The 13,183-nt window shown below is 43.0% G+C and overlaps 1 protein-coding gene across 10 annotated transcripts in view; it reads left to right on the forward strand.

Moving 5' to 3' along the window:
* Positions 1-4,019: 4,019 nt before the first annotated feature.
* The window catches only part of MTMR3 (myotubularin related protein 3), a 144,443-nt gene continuing 135,279 nt past the window's right edge, over positions 4,020-13,183 (forward strand). For 5 of the 10 annotated variants that reach the window (XM_081251638.1, XM_081251639.1, XM_081251640.1 and 2 more), the window contains exon 1: positions 4,021-4,232. The gene's annotated coding sequence lies outside the window, so the exon portion shown is untranslated. Of the gene's footprint in view, positions 4,233-4,526; positions 4,592-13,183 lie in introns of those variants that run through there. The other 5 variants (XM_081251635.1, XM_081251633.1, XM_081251630.1 and 2 more) reach the window with 2 other exon arrangements.

Consider the following 13,183-nt stretch of genomic DNA (forward strand, 5'->3'; position numbering starts at 1 on the left):
GGTTAAGACTCCAAGTTTCCACTGTAGGGGGTGAGGGTTCAATCCCTGGTTGGGGAACTAGGATCCCTGCAAGCTGTGCTGTGCAGCCAATAAAATAAAATAAATAAAATTTTTGAGGACCCTGAAGAACTTTTGTTATATAGGGTATGTCAATTGATATTTACCTTGTTAAGAATTAAAACTGACAAGATGTTAAATTACTTATAATTTATTAAAAGATAACATGGTTTAAAAATAATATTATAAACCCATGACATGGTAATATAAATAATATATTTTTGTGAAAAGCTACTCTATTTTCCAGAACAAAAAATTTAATGAGAAGAATGGCATTGGGGACTTCCCTGGTGGGGCAGTGGTTAAGAATCTGCCTGCCAGGACAGGAATAAAGACGCAGACATAGAGAATGGACTTGAGGACACAGGGAGGGGGAAGGGTAAGCTGAGACGCAGTGAGAGAGTGGCATGGACACATATACACTACCAAATGTAAAATAGATAGCTAGTAGGAAGTAGCCATATAGCACAGGGAGATCAGCTGGGTGCTTTGTGACCACCTAGAGGGGTGGGATAGGGACCGTGGGAGGGAGACGCAAGAGCGTGGGGATATGGGGATATATGTATACATAGAGTTGATTCACTTTGTTATACAGCAGCAACTAACACAACAATGTAAAGTAATTATACTCCAATAAAGATGTTAAAAAAAAAAAAGAATCCGCCTGCCAATGCAGGAGACACGGGTTTGAGCCCTGGTCGGGGAAGATCCTACATGCCACGGAGCAACTAAGCCCATGCACCACAACTACTGAAGCCTGAACGCCTAGAGCCTGTGCTCCACAACGAGATGCCACCATAATGAGAAGCCCATGCACCGCAACAGAGTAGCCCCCACTCACTGCAAGTAGAGAAAGCCCGCGCGCAGCAGCAAAGACCCAGCGCAGCCAAAAATAGATAAATAAATTTATAAGAAAAAGAAAAAAAAACAAATGGCATTGTTTAACACATTTGCAGGTCTTATTAAAGTTTGACTTAACACAGGAGTTCTGCATTCTCCTATCTACTTCTGCATTCAATCTGTCCGTTTTTTTCGTTGAAATACATGAAGACAATCCAGCCTCATACAATTCAGATGGTTGTGGATATTCTTTTTTTGATACTACACTAAAACTTGAGAAGAGGTAGTTTTTAAAGTTTAGTTGCATAAATTCATTTGAATGAATCTTTTGTACTCAGTTACACTAAACTCCATTGGTTTATCTTGCACTTTGAATAGATCTTTTATTCATGCATGATTTGGTAACATCATGAATTGGTCATTTAGAAAATATTGGTTCATTGGGTTATGTGGCTCTTCCAAATGTAGCCATGGTTTATTATACAGTATCAATATTTCACTTTTGTTAATATTACTACCCATCTAAGCAAATGAGGCCACGCAAATAGTGATCTTATGTGCACAGAGAAATTCCTCCTACGTCCTATATGCTAGTTGAGGATTCCTTAGCCCAAGTTAAAAGGCAAATACGGTGATACTCTGCCTAAAAAGAGGTCAAAGTGATATGCCAGAAGTCTGCCTTCTCCCTTTGTATTCCTGGGGAGTTGTGGGATTGGGTGAGTGTATGTTAACAGCATATTGGCTGAATATCTTCCTCGAGCCAGCTCATTGGGAGCTAGCCAGCCTATGGCTGGGCTGTCCTGGAGTTAGGTACTAGCTTCCATCCAATCAGAGACCACCAACTATGGAAACCTATCCTTCACCCATTGCCTGAGCAGAGGCCTAGGTAGCAAAACGTGTGCCCCGAGGGGACTGAACTTGATGGGAACCTTATTTTACTGGGCAATAGGAGAAACAGGTGGGAAAACCTGTTCATCTGTTCTTTTGTACTTACTGTTTCCTCTCTCATACTTTAAGGGCTATAATCATATAACAGTAAAAGGAAAGCTGGATAGCAAATTATAAATAAAGGTGCAGAGTTGAGGTGGGAGGGAAAGTCACCGTTAATATGTGGATTTGAAGGGCCAACAGCAGGCCACCACTGAGCTTCAGATTTAGCCCTGGGCTTTCTGGAAGCCAAGGTGAGAAGATACACAATCAGCTGCCTAACACTAATTATCAGAAAGGAAGTGCACCTGTATCTGTGAGCAACGTAGAGAATATTGCCTGCCATATCAGTAAACAAAGGATGTTGCGGCCATCAAGCCATCAGCCACTGCAGCCACCTTCTTTACGGTGCTGCAGGGGATTCAGGGTGGAGAAAACAGGATACTGGTCCCGGGTCGTTAAGGTGTATATCAAAGGAATGATTTCAATGAGCCCAGACTCCTGCATCTTCCCATGCATAATAAAGTGCTAAATTCATTAACTTGAGATGTCTGTTTTTTCTTTAATTAACGGTAATCTTTTGATGTTCTGACTACCTGATTTTTGGTGCAAAAATTCCTATATATTCTGGCTCCTCCCTTACCTCTTTGGAACAGTCCCCAGAGGTATCAGAGAGGCTAAGAATAAAACATATTCTCAACTTTTAGGTTGTGCAATTTTTTTTCAGCTGACAGAGTAGAGCAAAGCCTTTCCTAACTTTGAACTCTAGTGTAGTTTCTTACTTGGGATTTTATTTCAGGCAACGATGCCATAGAGTTGGCAGTACAGCCTGGTGGGTGAGAGCATAGTTTTTGTTGTCAGTTGGGTTTGGGTTTGACATATATATATTTTAATAAATTTATTTATTTATTTATTGGCTGCGTTGGGTCATTGTTGCTGCATGTGGGCTTTTCTCTGGTTGCAGCGAGCCGGGGGTGGGGGGCGCTACTCTTCTTTGCAGTGTACAGGCTTCTCTTGTTGCCGAGCACAGGCTCTAGGGTGTGGGCTCCACTAGTTGTGCACGGGCTTAGTTGCTCTGCGGCATGTGGGATCTTCCTGGACCAGGGATCCAACCCATGTCCCCTGCATTGGCAGGTGGATTCTTAACCACTGCGCCACCAGTGAAGCCCCTGGGTTTGATTTTTAAAAAACTTTTAGTGCAGCTTATCCTGGGCTGCAGTTTCTTCATCTGTAAAATGGTGATAATAACAGTATCTACTTATTCAAGCTGTGAAGATTCAATTAGATGAGTTGTATAAATATTAGCTATTAGTTAATCAAGGAATTTCCCACTGCTTGTCATGAGCAGTTCTAGGTGCTGGGGGTAAAGTGATGAACCAAACAAAGAAGATCTTTATCTTCAAGTAGCTTTTACTTCAGAATGGGATAAAAAGACAACAAACACGAAAAACAGGTAAATAATTGCACAGAGTACTGTGGAAAAAACAGTACAACAAATGCAAGGATAGATTTCATTTGACTGGTTCTCGCAGCCATTTTCCAGAAAAGTCAAAGGTATAACGTTAAACCGTAACTCTGATGAGGTGAATATGTTAGGGCCTGAGGTTAATTCAGTCCTGGTGTGTAGAATTCTTCTACAGGCTATTGAGTGTGGGTTACAAGTTTGTTTTTTTGCTTGTTTGAAAACTCACTTCTTCCAGCTGTGCTTTGGTGCAAGCGGTCTGAAATTGTATCGAGTAGAACCTTGAGCACACTATACTTAACTTGCATTACATTAAATTAGTTTTATCCTCAGCACAATTACAGGTGAAAGATACTACTATTGTTCTAGCGTTGTCTTGCCCAGGGCTATAGAGCTAGGAAAATATGCCTCCCAAAAATCTGTGGGACCACCTTTGGTTTTCTTCTTCGCCCATTACCCACCCTTTTCTCTTTCCTTCTCCAGCTGCGCTTCCCAGCGAGCCCCTCGCTCGCCCCCTCGCTCGCCCCCTCGCTCGCCCCCTCGCTCGCCCCCTCGCTCGCCCCCTCGCTCGCCCCCTCGCTCGCCCCCTCGGGCGCTCGGCTGATCAGCAACCCCGCTCACCCCGGGGGCGTGGTAATCAGCCCAGACCGCGCCCCCTCCGCCGCGACGGCCCGCCCTCTTTTCCCCTGACCGCCGGCTGAGAGGCCGAGCGTGCGCGCGCGCCCCCGCTCGCGGCCCGGCTCTGTCTCGGGAGCGTGCTCTGTGTGGCCGCCGCCGCCATGTTGTTGTGGTTGTGAGAAGGCGGCGGCAGCGGCGGTGGCGGAGGAGCAGACGGTCGAGACGCTCCAGCGGCCCAGGCCCTGCCCCCCGCCGGCCCTGGCTGGGAGCCTTGTGGGGTGGCGGAGGAGGCCGTGCCGTGACGGGCCTCGCCATGTCCTGCCGCCCGGTAAGGAAGGCCCCCCCTCCCGCCCCGTCTCCTCCGGGGGTGAGGAGGAGCTGGAGGAGGGGCGGGCCTCGGCCCGGGCGCGGCGGCTGTCACCCTCTGAGGAGGCGGCGGTGGCCCGCGGGGGTCTGGGGACGGCGTGCGTGGCCCGGGGAGGGTGGCGCGGGCGGCGGCCGCGGCCGCCAGAGGGAGGCGCGGGGAACGGGAGCTCAGCGGCCCGGCGCGGCCCGGACCCTCGGCGCGGAGGAGGCGGGGTCCAACCCGGGCTGCCTTCCCGAACTTGGTGGGGAAGGGCCCACGGGGCTAGGGGTGTGAGGCGCTACCTCGCAGCGTCCGGGGAAATGTCCGCGGACCCCCGGGAGGTGAGTGTGCGCCCCTCGCCCCGACCGGGTCTGTGGGGGTCCTCCATGGCGAGAGGCCGGAGGTCGGGGGCCACGGAACCCCCGGGGCGAGCGGAGAGGGCCCGGGACTTGTGGGAAGGAGGAGTGGCCGCCTTACTGTGCAGCAGGGCATCACCCTGACCTGGTAGTGCTTGGGTGGGAAGGATGGTTCGGAGGCGGTTGAGAGAACTCAGCAACACTGGTCAAACAGCTCCACGAAAGATTGCAGAGTAATTTCTCAGATGAAAATCGTGCCACTAAATGTATTGAATCCTGCTGCTTAGGACCCCTAAGATAATATTGTTGGTTGTACTTTGGGCTGGAAAACTTCCTTCAAAATAGTGGGGTAAATTTTATGGCCGTTTTAATAAACTCCTCGGCGGTCTGATAGTCTCACCTGTGAGTTTTGCACATTAGCTACTGTTGAGTAATGATGGTCAGGTGTCGTCTCCAGACTGCGGCCTAAATTCTTAACCGTTTTAGTATCTTGACATACACTGTGTTATCTGACAGTATCTATTTTTTCACAACGAGGGAAAAAAAGTTGGCATGCCCTTCCAGTTGAGCTTCACCTTCATTTCTAATAATGTCGACAACAGTGCCATCGAGGCCTGGGTTGAATTAGATGAGATGATTTTTTTTAATGTAAAGTAGTCGTGACTTGTACATGAAGAGGTGTTGGGGACCTTCCCCTTTCAGATCCAAGGCTGTTTCAGTAGGGCAAGAGACAAGACGCGTGTTGCTTTTTGCTCAGAGTCCAACTAAGGTAAGGTGTGTTTGGTGGCAAGCAGAAAGTCGTCTTTTCCAAGGCCTGTGACTTGGGTGGGTAGAAGAGCTTAGAGAACGACACTGTTTTGAGTAAACGCAGTACAGTATGTGTCATTTAACTAAGTTTGGAGGGTTCTAGAATTTTAGATTTGCTCCCTATAAAGGCTTCTTTCAGCTGTAATTACTTTCCTCATTTTCAGGTGGCCCTGAGCTGTTCGAGTGACCAGCACACTGGAGCAGCCCCACTTGTAGTTAGTTAATGGCAAGCCATAGGAGAACCGAGGTTTTCCCAGCTTGTAGGCCAGGTTTTTTTAGTTCAGTCCTTACCTAATTAAATACCAGTTGTCGGAAATAATATGGGCTGCCTGAGATGCTGATTCCTGGGCCTCACGCAGGACCTGGTGAATTAAAATCTCTGAGGGTGGGGCCTAGGAATCCATCCTTACAAAACTCCCTGAATGGTTCTGGTTAGCCAGGTTTGTGAACTTGTGCTTTAGATCACTTTTGGTATCCAAAAGATTTCCACTAATTACGACTCATGAGAGTGTTTTTAATGGTTTATACAATTTCGGAGGTATGGAGGAGGGGGAAGCCTGAGAGACAAAACTGAAGAATGAGCATCTCTTAAAATATAATGGATTTATGTAGGGGAAACAGATTTGTTGCCAAAAATTATTTGTGCAGGTTCTGAGGAACACACTTGATAAAATTAGAGGCTGCTTGACTGGAGGTATATCCAGAGATACAATGAGGAATCCAGAGGAAACAAGCAGAGAGGGAGAGGCAGTAAGTCTGCTTCTGGCCCACAAAGAGCTCCACTGAAGGTGCTTCCCAGCATCATGATTGCTCCTACACCATCTGATTCAGTTTCTAGTAAAGTGTGGGTAGGGCAGGTGAATTAGCAGTCATTTAAGACAACGGTTGTGAACCAGGCAGGTTTACTGTGGACTGTGAAAAGTTGTTGAAATATGCCTGAGGCCCTGAGGACTGGTAAAGTCAGTTTTAAAATCTGTTGCAGTTTTGGTTAACACCTTCTGTGGTAAAGTGGAGTGCTGAGTTACCAAAGGAAGTAGTCATATTGCAGAGGGGGTGTGGTGAGGTTTGTTATAAGTTTGGAAGAGTTGGAAGAAAGTGTTACAGTTGTATAGAGCAGTGAAGGAGTTTGCTAAATATCCTGTTAAATCATAGTGTAGTATTGTTAGAGAAGTACACCTAGTTGTCCACTACAAGAGCCAGAGTCCATGTTTGTTTTGTTCCTTGGTGTCTCCAGTAGCTAGCATAGTTCCCAGCATATACTGTGCTCTCAGATATTTGTCGAGTAAATGAATAGTATTGAGATGGGAAAAAGAACAGTTTTGGTGGTTGATAACAACGTTTGTTATTAAAAGTTACTTGATCATTTGCATTGGATTAAAGAGTCAGTTTTTTAGTCCTTGTGGTTTGGAACTTTGAGATCCCATCAAGAGATTCTGTTTTCTAAACACTGCCATTGCACACTATCCTGTTCTCTAGTTTTGGGGTCTTAAATGTGCCTTAATTTTTGTGTGTGTATGTGTTTCTTAATTTTTTTAGGTATTGGTGTTTTTTTTTTAAGCACATTTTGTTAGATGCAGAGGTATTTAGAATAATGGGAAGCTGTAGATTGGCAGAGATTGTGTCATTAATTTGACTCTGTGACTGCTTTTGGGAATGTCACTTCTCTGGACCTCAGTTTTCTTATCAATCTACAATTAAAGGCCTGTACTTGTTGACCTCAAGTAGTTTCTCCAGCCTGAATTTGGAAATCTTTAATAATTTGTAATTGTTACTTAGTATTAATCTCATATAGGTAGATGAACCTTTTAATTAAAAAAAAACTGAAAAAAGAACATTCTGTTTTGAATTCTGCTTTTGACTTACGGATTTTAGACATTGTCCAAAAGTGCTCTGGAAATTGAGTGCATGTTGTAAGTATTATGCAGAAACAACATGCTTATGCTGTTGTAATTAACTTAGTGTTGAAATCAAAATGGATTTCACATAGGGAACTTCAAAATTTAGTGTGAAGCCACAAGATTAAGACTGGTTCGGGGGAAGTTTGTGTAATTTATGTGGTCAGCTGTTTCTTACAGACCACCCAGCTGTGTAATTTTCTGTGGTGAATTTATATGTAATTTTATAACCAGTGAAACTTAAGACAAAGCATGAGATTAAATATGTATCCAATTGAACTAGGATTCCCAATAATTTTAGAGGCTACCAAAATTGTTAATATTCATTGTTATTTTTAATTTTAATTTCATGCTTGTATCTTCACTTTTGCGCCTAGAACCTTAACATACCTTTTAAATTCATATTTGTATCAGATGTTCAAACTGAAAACTATTGTAGCATGGCATTGGATGACCAGTAAGTCCTGGGTTCAAGCCTGGGTTGTGCTTCTCATTAGCTGTATTGTTTCTGGCAAACCACATAACCCTTCTGAGCTTCAGTTCCTTCATTAGTAAAAGGAAGAAGAGCAACTTCTCTATTTATATCAGCCTGTCAGTGAGGATCAAATGGAGTGGTGTATATGAAAAGCAATCTAAAAATGTAAGGGGATGATAATGGAGTCATATTGTACTAGAATCCTGTTTTCCTGGAAGAGTTGGCTTGTGGAGCAGTGGTAAAATCTGGTATCTGCTGTCAAGTGCAGAATTTACTAATATCACTGGTAAAGCAACAACAAAATGTCTGTACTCTGCCTGGAGAAACCTTTTAGCAAGCACTTGTACCAGTCTGCCAATAGGAATGGTCACAGTGTTTCGAGAAACTTCAGAGGGATCTGGGAGTCTTACATTTGTGCCCAGGTTTGCACTTGGAGTAGACTTGCTAGATTTCACACATTTTGCTATGTTAGAACGGTGGTAGAAAGTGGAAGGGTCAAGGAGTTTAGTACATTCTGTGTAAAGTTTTAGGGCTGTGTTTTCTAAATGGCAGGTGGCAATGTCATAGGGTAGTGAAATCAATGTGGTGATTTCTAAAAAATAGAAAATATCAGCACATCAAAAATGGAAAAAAAATTATTGATTTGGGAAACTTTTGTTGTTTTATACGTTTATATATGTGTATTGAGTTGCAACATAAAATGTATTTTTTCTTTTTTTTTTTTTTTTTCTGCACCGCGTGTCTTGCGGGATTTTGCTTCCCCGACCAGGGATCAAACCTGTGCTCCCTGCAGTGGAAGCATGGAGCCCTAACCACTGTACTGCCAGGGAATTCTCTTGTTTGGACTTTTAAAATACATGTGCTATTGTTTCCTTAGGCTAAATTCCTAAAAGTGGGCTTACCTGGCAAAGGTTTTTTTTTTTTTTAATTAATTTTTGGCTGCGTTGGGTCTTCATTGCTGCACCCGGGCTTCCTCTAGTTGTGGCAAGCGGGGGCTACTCTTCATTGCGGAGTGCGGGCTTCTCACTGCAGTGGCTTCTCTTGTTGTGGAGCACAGGCTCTAGGCGCACGGGCTTCAGTAGTTGTGACATGCGGGCTCAGTAGTTGTGGCATGCGGGCTCAGTAGTTGTGGCCTGCAGTCTCTAGAGCGCAGGCTCAGTAGTTGTGGTGCACGGGCTTAGTTGCTCTGCGGCATGTGGGATCTTCCTGGACCAGGGCTTGAACCCGTGTCTCCTGCATTGGCAGGCGGATTCTTAACCACTGAGCCACCAGGGAAGCCCCGGGTTTTGTTTTTTAAATTGGAGTATACTCAGGACGCCCTCTAGATAGGATACTATTTTAAAGTCTCAGCAAGAGAATATCAGTGTCCAATTCCATGTATTCTTTTTTTTTTTTATTGGGGTAAAATTGCTTTACAATATTGTGTTAGTTTCTGCTGTACAATGAAGTGAATCAGCTATATGTATGCATATATCCCTTCCTCTTGGACCTCCCTTCCACCCACCCATCCCACCCATTTAGGTTAACACAGAGCACTGAGCTGAGCTCCCTGTGCAATTCCATATATTCTTGGTAGTGATTTACTACCTTTTAGCTTGTTGGTGGGAGTTTAAAATAGTTTGGGAATAGTTTTCCTTTGTTCTTTTTTCAGCATCAGATCTTAGCCTCTACAGCTTAACTGTGGAAGGGGCAGGTAAAAATGAAAGTGCAGTGATAGGGACTACTTTAGACCAGTGGTCTCTAAACTTTTTGATTGCTCATCCCAACAGTAAAAAAATTTTGAGCATTAATGTTCAATCCTTAAGTATTTAATTTACAAATAATATGTTTAGTAACTGGTTATTGTGTACCTTATAAAATATAAACAAAAAAATTAACAAGGATGAGAACTAAAAATACCTTATAAAATATAAACAAAAAAATTAACAAGGATGAGAATTAAAAATAAAGTTCAAATACCTTTCTTGTTTACCCCAGTGGAGCATCTTGGGTACTCCTTGAAGTGTACTATACTCTACTTTGGACATAACTGCTTTTGACGCTTAAGATTTAATGTTGGGCTTTTATGGTTGACTGTTTTTGGGCCTTTCCACTAACTGTGCAGATGGTCCAGCCTAGTTGGATTATGATAGTCTTTAAAGTGTCCCATGCTGTTCAGAGTCACATCCGCAATAAGTGCAAACATAAACCTTGCTTATAAAGCATCAGTTTGATACCTTTTGTCATTGTTGACGTGGCTGAATTTGAAAAGGGCAAATCAGGATAGGAAACAATCTAAATAATTAGTCTACTTCTCTTAGATATGAAGAACTGATATTGTGTAGAGTATATTTTTAAAAGTTTGTGCTTTATGGAAAGCAGTTTGGTTGTAACATTTTTGTTTTCTAAGAGCTTACGTCTTGGAGACTGAAGAAATTGCTCCGTACTTGCTTTCCTTTGCTTGCAAAATACCACAATTAACCTTTCACTCTAACTCCATTTGGAAGAGCCTGAGTCAATAACTTTTAAAAAATGATTTCTTGGGTTGAAACTTTTCCTGATGAATCTTAGATTAAAAGGTAACTTTTTTCCTTAAGTTTGAATAAGTTACTTTTGATTTGCCCCTTTCCTCCCCCCTGTGTAAGTTACAAAATCAGGAAAATGGTGTTTTTTGCACTACAAAAATGAGTCTCCCTCTCACTTCCCATCATGGGGAACTTAATTTCAGTTATTTTATATGGGTCGATATCAGAGAAAGATAATATTGAAATCTTAGAGATTGTGAAAAGAGCAACCTGAGTGATTATTTTTTGCTAGTTAAAAGAAATTTTTTTTGCCAGTTAAAAGATAATTTATATTGAAGGGGATTGCTATATACAGTATTTTGGGAAAAGGGCCAGGTATCCCTTCTTACCTTAGGTAGCATGATTTATAAGGTGCTGTCACATACATCTTCTTGGATCCTCATAAGGATTTGAAAGCATCATTTAATCAGGGATGTTGTGACTCCTTTGAGGCCACATGCCTAGTATTTGACATCATATTTAAAGAGGTAGACTGTAATCCCTGCAGAAGTAGGTACTGATGGCTATTCTCCTTCACTCATCAGCACTTTATATACTGCCTGGTACAAAGTAAGCTATCAATATTTATGGACTGTTTGAACTCGTACATATATATTTACATGTGTAAATAAGTTATAGCATTGTAAAACCAATACGTCATTTTCTGTAGTTAGATTTTTCGTTCATCTGATGTGCACAGAAAATGTTTTTGTGGGAGAGGTCATTAATTTTACATCAGCCTTTCAGATATCCTCTTACTTTCTTTTAAGGATAGATTCATGGTGACAAAAAAATTAGTCTTGATATAAGCCTTTTCACCGTGTGTGTCCCTCCTACTGGCAAGACTGTGTGTGTGTGTGTGTATGTATGTGTATATTTATTTATATAGTAGCTTGCTATTTTTAAAAAAATTAATTATTTATTTATTTATGGCTGTGTTGGGTCTTCGTTTCTGTGCGAGGGCTTTCTCCAGTTGCGGCAAGCGGGGGCCACTCCTCATCGCGGTGCGCGGGCCTCTCACTATTGCGGCCTCTCTTGCTGCGGAGCACAGCTTCAGTAGTTGTGGCTCACCGGCCCAGTCGCTCTACGGCATGTGGGATCTTCCCAGACCAGGGCTCGAACCCGTGTCCCCTGCATTGGCAGGCAGATTCTTAACCACTGGGCCACCAGGGAAGCCCAGTAGCTTGCTATTTAAAAAGGAAACATACTCATTAGTTAGTCTTTGGGTATATAGTGGTTCTTGAAACATGGACTTCATGGTTTGCCATAGGGTGAATGAAAAGGAGCAAGTACGATTTCTCTCACTTGTCTTATTCTCTCCAGTTCCCTGTACATGTGGTTTTGGTTTACTCTGAAAACACTGAAAAAAAAAAGTTAGTCTTCTGAAGAAGCTAGTATTTTATTTCCCCTTTGGTCTGCTGAACTTAAAATCATGTTTAGTAAGTGAACTAATATACTTTTATACATAAGAGAGACCCTGTAAAGAGAAGAATGGAAATATGAATAGTGGTTAATTTCTGGCTGGGATAGTGACCATTTTCTACTTCATATTCTTCTGTAGTTTCCCAATTTTCTGTAATGAACATGTATTACTCTTATAATTAGGAAAAAGCTGCTATTTTAAAGTACATTTTAATATCCTTAGTTTTCTTTTTTTTGGGCTGTGTTGGGTCTTCGTTGCTGCGTGCAGGCTTTCTCTAGTTGCGGCGAGAGGGGGCTACTCTTCATTGCAGTGCGTGGGCTTCTCATTGCGCTGGCTTCTTTTGTTGCGGAGCATGATCTCTAGAGTGCACGGGCTTCAGTAGTTGTGGCTTGTGGGCTCTAGAGCTCAGGCTCAGTAGTTGTGGTGCACAGGCATAGTTGCTCTGTGGCATGTGGGATCTTCCCAGACCAGGGATTGAACTTGTGTTCCCTGCATTGGCAGGTGGATTCTTAACCACTGCACTACCAGGGAAGTCCCCGTCCTTTTCATTGACTGGCTTATGAAGGTTTAACTCATAGTCACCATTGAGAAAGTGGGTTGTGGTCTTCCCTGGTGGTCCAGTGGTTAAGATTCTGCACTTGCACTGCAGGGGTGTGGGTTCGCTCCCTGGTTGGGGAAGTTCTGCATGCTGCGGGGTGTGGCCAAAAAAAAAAAAAAATAGAGGAAGGAAGTGGTTCCTTAACCGACTCCAGTTCCTAAGCAGAGCGGCAGCTGTAAGAAGTGGTATGGGAAAATGGGGCAGGCAAGCTGATTTGAACTTTCTTACTGTAATTTTCACTGTGACTGAAGCAGTCTGGGCTTTGGTCACAGTTAAACACAAGACCTCCATCTAATTTTTCTCTTCCTAATGAGCTGTTTGAGAATTATGAAACTTAAAAAGAAAAATCAGATTCTGTGAACTGTGAACACAGGACTTGGCCTGAATTCCCAGTTTGCTTGCTGATATGCCATGTGGACTTGCCATGTGGAGCAAGAACTGTAGCTGTGTATGTGTGTGTGTTTAAAAATATCAAGTGGACGGAGAACAGTATGGAGGTTCCTCAAAAAACTAAAAATAGAACTACCATACAACCCAGCAATCCCACTACTGGGCATATACCCTGAGAAAACCATAATTCAAAAAGAGTCATGTACCGCAGTGTTCATTGTAGCTCTATTTACAATAGCCAGGACATGGAAGCAACCTAAATGTCCAATGATAGATGAATGGGTAAAGAAGATGTGGCACATATATACAATGGAATATTACTCAGCCATAAAAAGAAACGAAATTGAGTTATTTGTAGTGAGGTGGGTGGACCTAGAGTCTGTCATACGGAGTGAAGTAAGTCAGAAAGAGAAAAACAAATACTGTATGCTAACACATATATATGG

The sequence above is a fragment of the Mesoplodon bidens genome (genome assembly GCF_964165515.1).
Source record: "Mesoplodon bidens genome assembly, chromosome: 13".
In the NCBI taxonomy this organism is placed as follows: domain Eukaryota; kingdom Metazoa; phylum Chordata; class Mammalia; order Artiodactyla; family Ziphiidae; genus Mesoplodon; species Mesoplodon bidens.